At 38.8% G+C, this 12404-nt stretch overlaps 1 protein-coding gene across 2 annotated transcripts in view; it reads left to right on the forward strand.

The window, feature by feature from the left end:
- Window positions 1-1911: 1911 nt before the first annotated feature.
- Window positions 1912-12404, forward strand: part of LOC131398985 (GTPase IMAP family member 7-like) — a 48690-nt gene continuing 38197 nt past the window's right edge. Inside the window, exons 1-2 of one of the 2 annotated variants that reach the window (XR_009217050.1) lie at window positions 1912-2324; window positions 2907-3151. The gene's annotated coding sequence lies outside the window, so the exon portion shown is untranslated. Of the gene's footprint in view, window positions 2325-2906; window positions 3152-12404 lie in introns of those variants that run through there. The other variant, XM_058532901.1, reaches the window with a different exon arrangement.

Consider the following 12404-nt stretch of genomic DNA (forward strand, 5'->3'; position numbering starts at 1 on the left):
CTATATGTTCAAGGATTTAAAAACAGACATTAATAATTCACAGATCATGGAAGAAATTGTAATGGAAATGATAAAATATTTATGAATGAAAGACAATGAAAACACTACATCTCAAACCTTGTGCCAATACAACTACAAGAGTAATTAGAGGAAAACTTTAGCCTTAAATGTTTTCATTAAGAGAAAAGAAATTTTGAAAATCCAAAAGTCAAGAGTTCTGCTGAAAACGTTAGAAAAAGAACAACAGAATATATCCAAAGAAGGAGAAAAATAAGAAGAAAGATAGAAGTTAATGGAACAGAAAACAAAATAATATTAGAAAAACTCAATAAAACCAAAACTGGTTATTTGAAAAGACAAATAAAATAGACATGCTCTGGCATAAAAGAGAGAAGACACATGTCAACAGTGCTAGACATGGAAAGGAGGTTATAACTGTGGACATAGTAGGGATTTTGAAGTCATAAAAGATACTATGAACAATTTATGACAATTTTACATTTATGTGAAATGGAAAATTTTCTAGAACATAAATTACCAAAGACTTAAAACAGTCTGAATAGACTTATAGGAATTTGAGTAATTGAATCAGTAATCAAATATGACCCTCATTCACCAAGATTAAGATAGGAGACCAGATGGCCTTGACTGGGAAGGTTTGTCAACCTTTAAGGATGGGACAATCCTTCCTATACAATCAGTTCCAGAGACTAGGGGGAAATCTTCCCAAACTCATTTGATGAGGCTGGTAAAACCTTGAAGATGAAACCAGACAAGGATAGCACAATGAAGGATAATTTTAGGCCAATGTCACTTATGAATATAATCACAAAAATCCAAAATAAAAAATTGGCAAATCAAATCCAGAAATATATTTAAAAATATGTCATGATCAAGGTTTCATCAAACACATACAAGCATGGTTCAACATTAGAAAATCTATTAGAGAAATATACCACTTCAACAGATTAATGGAGAAGAAAACATGGTCATCTCAATAGATGCAGAGAGAGAATTTGCTAAAATTTAATTTATTTGTAATTAAAAACCCAAACCAGAAACAAGTAAACAAAACAAAACCAAAACCCAACAAACCTCCTTCCCATGGTTACCTCTGATGTCTGTTCTTGTTTATTGTTTCAAATGTAAAGAAATATTTTTGAGACTACGTTTAACAGGAAGCAAAGCTGATATTTTGCTCTTTGTAGATAGTTAATTGAAGATCTGTTGATTTCAATTTTGCAGTTTTCTGGTATTTTGGAATTAAAATAGTCTTCGACATTTTCATAATTTTATAAAACCTGTAAGCCCTAGGCATTCTGCCCATGTCTAGTGGATAAATGGACCTGTTTGGGGAATTATATAATTTCTATCTTTCCGTCTCTGTCCATGCATCCAATAAATGGAATTTATTTCACTTTTAAGGTGCAAGTTGTGTGAGATCCTTCATTTGGTTGACTGTGCAGCTAGGTATAAAGAACCTAAATAAGATGAGGGGGGTAAGATGGATGTTGTTTAAAGGTACAAGCTTGCAACCAGGGTAAATAAGCCACAGAGATCTAATGCACAGTACAGGGAATATAGACAATATTGTACTATAATCATGGAATGTGGTAAATATCGCAATCATGTTCTAATACAGAAATGTATCAAAGTAACACCTTGTACCTTAAATTTACACACTGTTATGTGTCAAATTTATTGAGTTAAAACAAAAAAGGATATAAATAGGCTGCTCATCCAGTTGCTCTGGACTTTTTGTAACCGATGCCAACGGGAGAGTGGCGCCCTCTAGTGCACATTGAGAACTGCTGTTGAATGAATTGGACTTGGTAAGGAGGGCTGTTTCTCGGGTGCCCTAAGACCCGCCGGCTACGTTCACATCAGAATGTACAAGTCAGGCACCGCGGAGGTTGTCAGTAAATATTTGTTGAATGAATAAATAGAACCATGAGGCTTTTCAGAGTGTCCTATGGAAGTGAGTCAAAAAAGCAGACTTGTAAAAGTAAACTGTCCACTTAGAGATGAAAGGAAGGCTGATGGTGAATACTGGGAAGAAGAGAAAATTGGAGGGAAATAAATTAGACATATGTTTCTTTTCTGGGTTTCAAGAGGAAATAAGAAGGAAACATAGGGTAACTTTCCAAAGAGAATTAGCTGAAAAGCCAGCAACGAAAGCTTGCTCATACAAGCTGACAACATTCTAAAAGGGACTGGGCACCAACCCCACTGGAGGCTGAGCCGACCGCAGACGAGAGAGAAGGAAGGATGGAATACGAGGGTGAGAAACAACAACCAGCTGAAAAGTAGGGGCTGTTTCATCTGTAAGTAAATCTTCAAAATGTAGATGTATTGGGGAAATTTGAACACTTATTGGATGTTTGATAATACAGAATTATTCATCTTTTATTAGTTATGGTTAGGTCATTGTGCTTATGTCAATAAGAGGATCTTGACCTTCCAGAGAAACATACTGAATGAAATGCTCTCTGGGGTCTGGGGGTGGGTGTGAGGGGTGAGGATAGAGATGGAACAACCCAACTCTGTGTGACCATTTGAAGTTGGGTGAGAGGTAACTGGGGGCTCATGACACTCTTCTCTGTGCCATTGTCATGTGTTAGAAAATTTCTGTAATAACAGATTAAAGTATGTTTGTATCTAATCCTTCCAGCGTTTTGAAAATTCCCTTCTTAAAAAATTCCCTCCTTAAAAAAGCTAAAGTGTTGGTGAGGGGAGAGGAAATGTTTGAGGCTGATTTATTTATTTATTTATTTATTTTTAGCTTTTCTATTAAGTTTTTTTTATTAGTAATAAAATTGAAATCTTAAACATGTGGAGTAACGACGTCATATAAACATTTCCCAAGGCCTCAGCACTGTTTACATTGACCATTTCTTCCTTTACAGCCACACACCACAGCAGCTTTCTTACTGGCCAGCCGGCACGTCTACCTTCATCGTCACACCTGCATCAGCTGTCCTTATTACAGCCAGCAGGATCTTTTAGAAAGACCGTCTGCTTATATTTCTTCTCACCAAGGCCCTGTGTGATTTGGCTCCAACCACACTTCCCCAGCCTCATGCCACTCTCCCCTTTCTCTGTATTCCAACCATAGAACTCAACAGAGACTTTTCCATGTGCCAGGCACTATTCTAATAATCCCATTATACAGAAATTATTATTACTATTTTATTTACTTATTTATTTATTTTTGTGTGTATTGCAGTAACATTGGTTTATAATGTTGTATAAATTTCAGGTGTACATCATTATACTTCTACTTCTGCATAGATTACATCATGTTCACCACCCAAATACTAATTACAACCCATCACCACACACATGTGCCGAATTATCCCTTTCGCCCTCCTCCCTCCCCCCTTCCCCTCTGGTAACCACCAATACAATCTCTGTCTCTATGTGTTTGTTTATTGTTGTTATTATCTACTACTTAGTGAAGGAAATCATACAGTATTTGACCTTCTCCCTCTGACTTATTTCACTTTGCATAATACCCTCAATGTCCATCCATGTTGTCACGAATGGCTGGATTTCATCGTTTCTTATGGCTGAGTAGTATTCCATTGTGTATATAGACCACATATTCTTTATCCATTTGTCCCTTGATGGGCACTTAGGTTGCTTCCAAGTCTTGGCTATTGTGAATAACGCTGCAATGAACACAGAGGTGCATTTATCTTTACGCATTTGTGTTTTCAAGTTCTTTGGATAAATACTCAGTAGTGGAATAGCTGGATCATATGGTAGTTCTATCCTTGATTTTTTGAGGAATCTCCATACAGTTTTCCATAGTGGCTGCACCAGTTTGCACTCCCACCAGCAGTGTATGAGAGTTCCCTTCTCTCCACATCCTCTCCAACACATGTTGTTTCCTGTCTTGTTAATTATAGCCATTCTGACGGGCGTGAGGTGATATCTCATTGTAGTTTTGATTTGCATTTCCCTGATAGTTAATGATTTTGAACATCTTTTCATGTGTCTGTTGGCTATCTGTATATCTTCTTTGGAGAAATGTCTGTTCAGGTCTTTTGCCCATTTTTTAATTGGGTTGGTAGTTTTTTTGTTGTTGAGATGCATGAGTTCTTTATATATTTTGGAGATTAAGCCCTTATCAGAAGTATGGTTTGCAAATATCTTCTCCTAATTGTTAGGTTGTCTTTTCGTTTTGTTGATGGTTTCCTTTGCTGTGCAGAAGCTTTTTAGTTTGATGTAGTCCCATTTGTTTATTTTTTCTATTGTTTCTCTTGCCCGGTCAGACATGGTGCTTGAAAATAAGATCGATGTCGAAGAGCGTACTGCCTATGTTTTCTTCTGGAAGTTTCATAGTTTCAGGTTTTACATTCAAGTCTTTAATCCATTTGGAGTTCATTTTTGTGTATGGTGTAAGGTAAGGGTCTACTTTCATTTTTTTGCATGTGGCTATCCAGTTTTCCCAACACCATTTGTTGAAGAGACTTTCTTTTCTCCGTTGTATGTTCGTGGCTCCTTTGTCAAAGATTAGCTGTCCATAGATGTGTGGGTTTATTTCTGGGCTTTCTATTCTATTCCATTGATCTGTGTGTCTGTTTTTGTGCCAGTACCATGCTGTTTTGGTTACTATAGCTTTGTAGTATATTTTGAAATCAGGCAGTGTGATACCTCCATCTTTGTTCTTTTTTCTCAAGATTCCTTTACCTATTCGGGGTCTTCTGTTGTTCCATAATTTTTAGGATTCTTTGTTCTATTTCTGTGGAAAGTGTTGTTGGAACTTTGATAGGGATTGCATTGAATCTATAGATGGCTTTAGGAAGTATGGACATCTTAACTATGTTAATTCTTCCAATCCAAGAGCACGGAATATCTTTCCATTTCTTTGTGTCTTCTTCAATTTCTTTCAGCAATGTTTTATAGTTTTCGGTGTACAGATCTTTCACCTCTTTGGTTAAGTTTATTCCTAGGTATTTTATTCTTTTTGTTGCAATTGTAAATGGGATGGTATTCTTAATTTCTCTTTCTGCTACTTCGTTGTTAGTGTACAGAAATGCAACTGATTTTTGTACGTTGATTTTGTATCCTGCAACTTTACCATATTCGTTTATTACTTCTAAAAGTTTTCTGGTGGATTCTTTAGGGTTTTCTATATATAAAATCATGTCATCTGCAAATAGTGACAGTTTCACTTCTTCCTTTCCAATTTGGATCCCTTTTATTTCTTTCTCTTGCCTGATTGCTCTGGCTAGGACTTGCAGTACTACGTTAAATAGGAGTGGTGACAGTGGGCATCCTTGTCTGGTTCCTGTTCTTAGAGGGATAGCTTTCAGTTTTTCACCATTGAGGATGATATTAGCTGTGGGTTTCTCATATATGGTCTTTATTATGTTGAGGCACTTTCCTTCTATACCCATTTTATTCAGAGTTTTTATCATAAATGGATGCTCTATCTTGTCAAATGCTTTCTCTGCATCTATTGAGATGATCATGTGATTTTTATTCTTCATTTTATTAATGTGGTGTATCACTTTGATTGATTTGCGAATGTTAAACCATCCCTGCATACCTGGAATAAATCTCACTTGATCATGGTGTATAATCTTTTTAACGTATTGTTGTATGCGATTTGCTAGTATTTTGTTGAGGATCTTTGCATCGATGTTCATCAGTGATATTGGCCTGTAATTTTCTTTTTTTGTGTTGTCCTTGTCTGGTTTTGGTATCATGGTAATGTCGGCTTCGTAGAATGAGTTAGGGAGCTTCCCCCCCTCCTCAATTTTTTGGAAGAGTTTGAGAAGGATAGGTATTAAGTCTTCTTTGAATGTTTGGTAGAATTCACCAGGGAAGCCGTCTGGTCCTGGACTTTTATTTTTGGGGAGGTTTGTGATTACTGTTTCGATCTCCTTACTGGTGATTGGTCTATTCAAATTCTCTACTTCTTCTTGATCCACTTTGGAAGGTTGTATGATTCTAAGAATTTATCCATTTCTTCCAGATTGTCGAATTGGTTGGCATATAGCTTTTCATAGTATTCTCCTATAATCTTTTGTATTTCTGAAGTGTCTGTTGTAATTTCTCCTCTTTCATTTCTGATTTTACTTATTTGTGCCTTCTCTCTTTTTTTCTTGGTGAGTGTAGCTAACAGTTTGTCAATTTTGTTGATCTTTTCCAAGAACCAGCTCTTGGTTATATTAATTTTTTCTATTGTTTTTTTCATCTCTATTTCATTTATTTCTGCTCTGATTTTTATTATTTCCCTTCCTCTACTGATTTTGGGCTTTCTTTGTTCTTCTTTTCCAGTTCCTTTAGGTGCATTGTTAGATTGTTTATTTGAGATTTTTCTTGTTTGTTGAGATAAGCCTGTATTGCTATAAACTTCCCTCTTAGAACCGCTTTTGCTGTATCCCATAAATTCTGGCATGTCGTATTTTCATTTTCATTTGTCTCCAGGTATTTTTTGATTTCTTCTTTGATTTCTTCGTTGACCCAGTCGTTGTTCAGTAGCATTTTGTTTAATCTCCACGTATTTGTGGCTTTTCTGATTTTCTTCCTATAGTTGATTTCTAGTTTCATACCGTTGTGGTCAGAAAAGATGGTTGGTATTATTTCAATCTTCTTAAATTTATGGAGACTTGTTTTGTGGCCTAATATGTGATCAATCCTGGAGAATGTTCCATGTGCATTTGAGAAGAACGTGTATTCTTCAGTTTTTGGATGGAATGCTCTGTATATATCTACTAGGTCCATCTGTTCTAGTGCATAATTTAAGGCCAATGTTTCCTTATTGATCTTCTGTTTGGATGATCTATCCGTTGGTGTAAGTGGAGTGTTAAAGTCCGCTATTATTATTGTGTTACTGTCTATTTCTCTTTTAACATCTGTTAATAATTGCTTTATATATTTAGGTGCTCCTACATTGGGTGCATAGATATTTACAAATGTTATATCCTCTTGTTGGATTGTTCCCTTGATCATTATGTAATGACCTTCTTTGCCTCTTTTTACAGTTTTTGTTTTAAAGTCTATTTTGTATGATATAGTCCTGTTACCCCAGCTTTCTTTTCATTGCCATTTGCATGGAGTATCTTTTTCCATCCCTTCACTTTCAGTTTGTGAGTGTTTTTAGGTCTGAATTGTGTCTCTTGTATGCAGCGTATATATGGGTCTTTTTTTTTTTTTTATCCAATCTGCCACCCTATGCCTTTTAATTGGAGCATTTAGTCCATTGACGTTAAAGTAGCTATTGATAAATCAGTATGTACTTACTGCCATTTTTTTAACTTTTTTTTTTCCTCAGTGTTATGGTAGTCCTTCTCTGTTCCTTTCTTCTTCTATACAGAATTGATGGTCTCTTTAGTTTGACCTCTCTCTGAAAGCTCTACTGTTTAGCTCCCCTCCTCCCTCCTTGTATGTTTTTGATATCATAGCTAACCTCGTTTTTGTGCATTTGTATCCATTACGTTCTTATCATGGAAATAGATAATTTTTCCTATTTGTGGTCTTCTCTTTTCCTCTTAAATCAGTCCCTTTAACATTTCTTGTAGCACTGGTTTCTTGGTGAGAAACTCCTTTAATTTTTGCTTGTCTGGGAAATTTTTGATCTCTCCTTCCATTTTGAATGATAACCTTGCTGGGTAGAGTATTCTTGGTTGTAAGTTTTCTCCTTTTAGCGCTTTAAATATATCATGCCATTCTCTTCTAGCCTGTAAGCTTTCTGTTGAGAAGTCAGATGATAGACTTATGGCATTTCCTTTGTATGTAATTTGACATTCTCTTGCAACTTTTAGGATTCTCTCTTTACCTTTAATTCTGGACATTTTGATTATGATGTGTCTTGGTGTGGGCCTCTTTGGGTTTATCTTGTTTGGGGCTCTCTGTGCTTCCTGTACCTGGATGTCTGTTTCCTTCCTTGGGTTAGGGAAATTTTCATCTATTATTTCTTCAAATAGATTCTCTGCCCCTTTGTCTCGCCCTTCTCTTTCCGGGACACCTATATCACGGATGTTAGTGCGCTTGATGTTATCCCAGAGGTCCCTTGGACCGTCCTCACTCTTTTTAATTCTTTTCTCTTTTACCTGTTCAGCTTGGGTAATTTCTTCTAGTCTTTCGTCCAGCTCACAGATCCGTTCTTGTGTATCCTCTACTCTGCTTTTGAGTCCGTCTAGTGAATTTTTCATTTCCAGTATTGTATTCTTCATTTCTGATTGGTTCTTTTTTATATCTTCCATTTCTTTTGACATTCTCACTGAGTTCATCTATTCTTCTCCCCACATCAGTGAGCATCCTTAACACTCTTAGTTTGAACTCTCTGTTGGGTAGGTTGCTCATTTCTGTTTCACTTAGTTCCTTTTCTGGGGTTTTGTCCTGTTCCCTTACTTGGAATGTATTCCTTTGCCTCCTCATTTTGCCTCTTTCCCTGTGCTTGTGTCAACGTACTAGGTAGGTCAGCTATGTCTCCTGCTCTTGGATAGTGCAGGAGTGATGGCTTAGGAGGCCTGCAGTGTGCTTCCCTCAGTTCTCAGTGTTCCAGGGGTGACCCCTATGTGTGCTACGTGTGTCCTTCTGTTGTGGCCTGTTTGCTCTCCCTGTTTGCACCCAGGGAGGCCGAGTTATGCTCCTGGCCAGCTGTTGTAATGCTCAGCTGCTTGTAGTTGTTGTGGGCCCTTCAGTCTCTTTACCAGGGTGAGGAGCCTCAGCACAATTGGCTGCAAGTTCTAATACCACATTTGTGTTGCAGTCTTTCTTTTAAGTGAGTAGCCCCCACCGTGGCAGGTTGTTAGGCTCAGGGCCTTACAATAGCTGTAAGCCTCCAGCCTTTAGGTCTGTTGTCAGCTCTCTGAGGATTGCAGCTGGGTGGTTCTGGCCTTAGGCACGGGAGCACCCAATTGTTTCAGGCTTTGGAAGGTGGGGCAAACCCCCTATGTGGGTCTTTGAGAAGCACTAGTCTTCTGCAGCTGACAAGCCCTGCCGCCCACAGGTCCACACACACAGTCAACACAGGCCTGCCCCGTGCGCGTGCCCCAACCACCTGAAGCAGACCCAATCTCTCCACGGCAGGAGCCCCACACACTCCACCACTGCCCCACACTATCCACCCGCTCCTTGTGCACGCCCTGCCCCACTGAAGTCGTCTCAGTTGCCAGGCTGCAGAGAATCCAGTCACCAATCTATGCAGGCCCACAAGTTGCCTGAGGGCTCGTTATTGGGTGGGGCCAGTCTTTAGGGTGGGCTGCCTGTCCTGGCTGAGCTGGATTAAATTGGTGCTCTAGCTGGTGGGGCAGACCCTGGGCTAGCAGGCCTCAGGGAGAACTCCAATGGCGCCTGTGTCAGCTCGCCCACACCAGGCCACAACAATGGCCGCTGCCAATGTCCCAGTCCCTGGAGAGGTCTCACCTCTCACCGAGATGCACACAGGGCCTATTAGGTGAGTCTCTTTTCACCAAAGCACTGTGCACCTTTCTTTCTGGTGATTTTAGGTTGCTTTCTGAAACGGGTGAGTTTGCGTGGGTGCCCTTTAAAAGCCGGTTTTAATTTCTTTGTGAACCAGCTTTTCTGGGGGTACTCCCCAATGTTTTAGTAGCAGGCAAAGTCAGATATTATGCCACTCGTCTCATTTGTGCTGGGTCCACACAATGCCCCCAGCGGCGGTGCTCCCCGGTTCAGGGTCCTGCTCCTCCAGGGAGGGCTGCTTACCTGTGGGCTGCTCCCGGGCGGCCGTGACGCTGGCGGCTTGTGAAGGCGGTGTTGTTCCTCTCCAGAAGGGATTTTCTGCCTCTTCTACCTCAGTTAGGATTGTCCGTTGTTGCAGGAGTTCCTCTTATCCAGTTTTCAGTTCTGTCTCAGGGGTAATTTTTCCACGAGTAGGTGTAAATTGGCTGTGTCCGTGGGAGGAGGTGAGTTCAGAGTCTGCCTATGCCGCCATCTTGACTTCTTCGTCCAATTAATTCTTAACATGTGCCTTTCAGTATGACTTTTTAAGTGATTGTTCTAAGTATTATAGTGTATGTAAATAACTTATCACAGTCCACTGATGTTATTGTTTTACCAGTTTGAGCGAAGCATACAAACTTTACCTCCATTTATATCCCCTAACCTTCTCTCTTTACAGTATAATTGTCTTAAATTTATTTTCTCTACATAAATTTAGAACTACATCAGACAGTGTTATAATATTTTTTTCAACCATCAAACATAATTTGGAAATCTCACAAGGAGAAGGAAAATCTGTCTACCCATATTTTTGCTACTTCCTTCCTGGTGTTCCAAGGTTCCTTCTTTTATTGTTTCCTTTCTGTTTCAGAACTTCCCGTAGTCATTGTTCCAGTGTAGGCTTGCAGGTGACAAATTCCCTTAGTTAATTTTCCTTCATCTAAGAATGTCTTGATTCCCTTTCGTTCTTGAAGGATATTTTCTCTGGCTATAGAATTCTTGGTTGACAGCCCTTTTAACACTTGAAAAATTTGTCATATCCTTCTGGCCTCCATGGTTTCTGATGAAAAATCTGGAGATGAGCTTGTACCACCATGCAGGTAGAGCATTATGTACCTCACAAGGGTCTTCCACTTCTATATCCCCTGTCTACAGGATGCTAGGACCCAGGCACCCCACTCCCCATCACACTATGTATTTAGGGTTCTGAGGTATACATTTCCTGGTGCTTCCAAGTTTGCCCTTGTGCATCAGTGACTCTAGGATCACCCTGTGCTTGAATGTCACTCAGCTCACAGTGGGTCTCAGCTTACTTTGGTCTTGGTAAGCAGCTGGCCCTCCAGAACCAGTGTCATCCCTCGGTCATTGCTGCCACCACCGAACGATCCTCAGTGGAGCATTCCTCTTACTGCTCTGCCTACCCACACCTATGTATGACCTGCCATTTCATTTCCTAACAACATGTAATTCTGGTGTGTTGACCAGCGTTAACTATAGTGAATCACAACATGGAAGAGGTAGTAGTTTCCTAGGGCTGTGGCAACAAAGTACCACAAACTGGGGGGTTTATAATAACAGAAATTTATTCTCTCACTGTTCTGGAGGCCAGAAGACCAGAATAAAGGTGTTAGCAGGGCTATTCTCCCTCTGAAGACCGTAGGGGAGGAATCTTTCTTGCCTCTTCCAGCTTCTGGTGACCCCACATTTTCTTAAGCTTGTGGCAGCATAACTCCAATCTCTGCCTCCATCTTCACATGACTGTCTTCCCTCTGTGTGTGCGTGTGTGTCCAAATTTCCCGCTTCTGATGCAGATACCAGTTATAATGGATTAAGTCCCACCCTAATGGCCCTATCTTAACAATTAAATTTACAAAGACCTTATTTCCAAATAAGGTCACATTCATCACATTCATAGGTACTGTGGGTTAGGACTTCAACATATCATTTGTAGGAGAACACAATTCAACCCAGAAGAGAGGAGGAAAGCTTAAAAAGTGAGTATAAATGTTAACAGAGTTCAAGGAACTAAAACTAAATCCCTTTTAAGGACACTCTCACGAGCTCACTCCAGTTTCTGGACATTTCATATACAAGGAACCATATCTTATGTGGTCTTTCTTGTCTGGCTTCTTTCACTTAGCATAATTCTTTCAAGGTTCATTCATGTTGTAGCATGTATCTGTACTCCATTCCTTTTTGCGGCTAAATAATATTCCATTGTATGATATACGTTATTTTTTTTATCCACTCATCAGTTGATGTATATTTGGGTTGTTTCCACTTTTTTGGCTAGTATGAAAAGCACCCTTTTACCATTCATGTAAAAGATTTGTATGAACATATGTTTTCAGTTCGCTTGGCTATATACCTATGAGTGGAATTATTAAGTCACGTGGTAAATTTACATTTAACTTTTTGAGAAACTGCCACACTGTTTTCCACAGTGGCTGCACCATTTTGCATCCTCACCAGCAATGTAAGTGTTCAATGTCTCCACATCTTCACCAGTATTTGTTATTTTTTCTTTCTATCTTTCTTTTTTTTTAATTAAAACCATCCTAGTGAGTATGAAGTGATATCTTATTCTGGTTTTGATTTCCATTTCCCTAATGACTAATGGTGTTGAGCATCTTTTCATGTGTTTATTGGCCATTTGTATATCTTCTTTGGAGATATATTTATTCAAATATTTTGTGATTTTAAAATTGGGTTATTTCTATTTATACTGTGGAGTTGTAAGAGTTCTTTATATATTCTGGATACTAGATCTTTATCCGATATCTGATTTGGCAATATTTTCTCCCATTTTGTGGGTTGTCTTTTTCACTTTTTTGATGGTGTTCTTTGATAGGCAAAAATTTTAAATTCTGATGAAATCCAGTTTATTTTTCTTTAGTTGTTTGTGATTTTGGTGTCATATATTAGAAACTGTTGTTTAATCCATGGTCATGATGATTTTTACCTGTTTTCTTTCAAGAGTTTTA

This window comes from Diceros bicornis, chromosome 3 (genome assembly GCF_020826845.1).
Source record: "Diceros bicornis minor isolate mBicDic1 chromosome 3, mDicBic1.mat.cur, whole genome shotgun sequence".
Taxonomy (NCBI): Eukaryota; Metazoa; Chordata; class Mammalia; order Perissodactyla; family Rhinocerotidae; genus Diceros; species Diceros bicornis.